The sequence below is a fragment of the Tupaia chinensis genome, unplaced genomic scaffold (assembly GCF_000334495.1).
Source record: "Tupaia chinensis unplaced genomic scaffold, TupChi_1.0 Scaffold000316_1, whole genome shotgun sequence".
In the NCBI taxonomy this organism is placed as follows: Eukaryota; Metazoa; Chordata; class Mammalia; order Scandentia; family Tupaiidae; genus Tupaia; species Tupaia belangeri.
The window spans coordinates 4,665,725-4,669,571 of NW_006159809.1; the positions used below are offsets into that span (position 1 = coordinate 4,665,725).

Below are 3,847 nucleotides of genomic sequence, written 5' to 3' on the forward strand. Positions count from 1 at the left end.
GAGAGAGAGACAGAGAGCTAGAGAGAAGGATACAGAGGTAGCCCTACCCACTAGAAATGAATCTGGATGGAGAAATCTCAGCAGAAAATCTTCATTTTTAGTCAGTGAGGCAATATTTCACAGCTCAAGTTCAGTTGCCACCTCACGGTAGGTCTGGGTTTGTGCCTTTCCCACTAGAAATGAATCTGGAGGGAGAAGTCTCAGAAGAAAGTCTTCATTTTTAGTCAGTTAGGCAATATTTCAAACTGTGTATTTTATTTTAATATACAATGGAATGGTTGTTATTTTCAAAGATTGTTAAGTTTTATGTCTCTCAGTTTTAATTTATAATAAGGGAAATATCAATAACCCACACAAACAAAAGCTCTTTGCAGTCATCAGCAATTTTCTGAAATTGATTCATTTCTTCCATGAGAGAGGGCAACAGACAGGTACTTCAAACCAAGTGCTCACACCATAATTCACCCTCAGTCAGAGACAGCCCAGATCCTGTGTAAAGAAAAACCTGGGATATGAACCAGAGATGTTCCTATATGGAGCCAACAGCATAACCACTGCCTGATCTCATTATTAATTTTTAAATATGTAAAGGAGTCCTGCTACCCACAAAGTTAGAGAACTGCCATTTTAAAGGGGAAAAAAATTTTTTGTGTGTGATTTTCTGAATTTTAAATGGAAAAATGCTTCCTCTAAACAAACAGGCCAAAATTCAAATATATATGCATTTATTTGTGCAGCAGGGAGGCTGCATATCTTAATGGCCACACCTTTTCTAACAGTTTTCAATTGCTTCTTGATTGCTCACATTCAGATAGCTGTTGATAGTTCGGATCCCTCTTTTTCAAGGCATCTAACCACTCTGGCACCAGTCATCATCAATGACATCTGTCACTGGTGAAAACCTATATACCACAATGACAGTATTGATGTTTAACAAAAACAAATTCCATCCAGGATGGAAATTCCTCGGGCCATCAGATACAGGGTACTGGCTCCAATAATTTCATTTTTGTTTTGTTTATTTTAAGTAGATGAGAAACTGGAGTTATAAAACTTCATATAAGAAAACATTTTAGGGGTCAGCAGGTGGTGTAGTGGTTACGGTGCTAGGCTCCAACAGGGCCGACCATGATTCAAGTCCCAAATCAGGTGACTTGAAATTAACGCTGGGCATGTGTGCATGCATGCCCTAAATCCCAGAAGAATGGAGGAGAAGGGACTGCAGTATAGCCATCCGCCCTGTGGGATGATTTCTCACTTTCCCTCTCACTGTCTCTGTCTTTCTCCAGCAAGTACATGCACCCGATGGCAAAAATCTTAAGAGAAAAAAAAAAAAGAGAACATTTTAAAGTCACATAGTATAATCCCCTACCCAGTGTTGAAACCATTCTATTACAGAATTTTGCTTGAAATTTTGCTGTGGCATATAACTCACTTTTTATTGTTACATAGCCTTTTACATTTGAAAGTGCCCCTACTAGATAGTTTTTTCTAATAAAATGAAAACACCCTCTCCATAGATTATATATTCTCATTTTAACCTGTAGACTAGGAGGAATTAGCAAACATTTCCTGTAAATAGGTCAGAAAGCAAACATTTTAGGTTTTATTGGTTACATATAATAAAACTGAGCCAGCCAGTGGTGTGGTGATTAAGATGGCTGGTTCCCACATGACTGACTGCACGGTTTGAGTCCTAGACTTGGTAGCTAGAAAACGTGCCAGGTTTGTGTGTATGTATGACCAAAATTCCAAGAGTAGACTGGAGACGGACTGAGGCGTAGTCATCCCTGTTGGGGAGGCTTTCTCACTTTCCCTCTCCATCTCTCTCTCTCTTCCCCAATCTCCACTCCCATGAGAATGCACACACCCTCTAGCAAAAACTTTTTTAAAAAATGAAAACATCATTCTTAGCTCATTAACAGTACAAAAATCCAGCCCCAGCCTGTGGATTATAGTTTGCAGACACTTGCTCTAAACCATTATAATACTCATCCCATAATACTGTTATTTTCTGTTCACTAGATTGTCTTCCCAGAAAATGAAACAGCTTTCATATAGATATCCCTATACTCAAACACACAGTAGGTACTTAGATATTTGTTACATAAATTAATAAAGAAACAAAAAATAGGCTGCTTCCTCTTTAGCATGACAGTCCTTCAAATATTTAATCACTACAAAGTCTTCTCTTTCATCTACTAACACACTCATCTCCTCACACAAAGATTAACTATAGTTTTGTCAACAGTGGCTTTTGGTTGTTATTTTGTTTTTGAAGGTTTTTGCCATAGGATGCATGCATTCCCTGGAGAGAGATAATAAGAGGGAAAGTGATAAATCACCCCTGAGAGGGGATGGCCATGCCACAATCTCTTCTCCTCAATTCTCCTCCTGCAATTTTGGGCATACATGCACATGTGCATGGTGTAAGCTGCCAGGTCCAGGATTCAAACCATGGTCAGCCATGTGGGAGTCCAGTGCCTTAAGCACTATACCACTTGCTGGTCCCATCAGCACTATTCTTAAACTATGGACCTAAAAATGATTGGATAAGCCATATCAAAGAATACATTGGCACTAATATCCTGATTCGGGTAGCATTAGCTTATCTTTGAAAAGAACTTGCTGAAATAAAGCATACTCATGTTTCTCTACAAAACTCCATGAAACCATTTTCATGGCCCAGCCAAGTAGGAGGGTGCTGCCCAATCTAAACAGGCCAGCAACCAGATATGAGCCTGTCATCCTAGCTAGCTAGGAGGCTCGAGTGAAAGAATTATGACATGATGAGGCCCTGTCAAAAATATCTACTCTCCCTCACCTTTCTAACCCCTTCTCTTTATTTCTCTCGCTCTATGCCTTCCTCCGGAACTGCCTCCCTCCTGCACTCTCTCTTATAAAATAAAAAACAAACTATCTTCGTAATTGCAATGCTTGGTGGTTTGAAAGCTACTTAATCTTTTGTAAAGAGCTAATCAGTTCTTTATCAAACAGGAAAGTAGTAAGACCTCCCTCAGTCATATCACTCAACCGCTTTATCTCAAATTTCTGGCCTGAAAACTGAGAATAATAACTTATGCCTTAATTAATTCTAAGAATCAAATGAGGTAAATATAAACATTTGTCTTTGTTTCTGTTACAGGGAACATGGAGTCTCTTTTGTTTTGAGAACCGGTCAAAGGATCATAAATGGTTTACCCAAAGAACAACTCCTCAAAATCAGGACTGAGGAGGCACACCCTATTAGAAAGAAAATTGTCACCTTTCTGAAATAAGCAAAAATATGAGATAAAATGAGGCAATTGCACATTTAACACAAGGAATCTTCAAAAAGTTCATGGAAAATGTGCACTAAAAATGAATTACATACAGATTTTAAATTTTTCACACCAAAATAAACTTGTACTTTATTTAATTCCATTTTTTCCACAAACTTTATGAAGTCTCAAATAACTAGACAATTGGCCAGTGTTGAAAACCAGAAATAAGCTAAACCCTTTGAGCTAATCCCTTTGAGTATGGCTCTACAGAGTTACAACTCAAAACAGATTTAGTTCCAGGACTTGCAGTCCCCCACAAAACTATATATACATGAGGTATTTCCACTATTTAAAAAGAGACACTACCGGGACTAGCAGTTACCATAATGGCTATATCGCTGGACTCCCATGTAGTTAACTGCCGTTCAAGTCCCAGACCCGGTGGCTTAAACTCACGCCGGGTGCATGTATGTGAGTGCCCAAGATCCCGAGAGGAGAATGGAGAAGGGACTGTGGCGTGGCTACCACCCCGGGGGGTGATTTCTTGCTTTCTTTCTCTCTCTCTCTCTGTCTTTCTGGCAAGT

At 39.1% G+C, this 3,847-nt stretch overlaps 1 protein-coding gene across 1 annotated transcript in view; it reads right to left on the reverse strand.

The window, feature by feature from the left end:
• ALMS1 (ALMS1 centrosome and basal body associated protein) overlaps positions 1 to 3,847 on the reverse strand; it is a 187,109-nt gene that overhangs the window by 161,659 nt on the left and 21,603 nt on the right. The window lies entirely within an intron of this gene.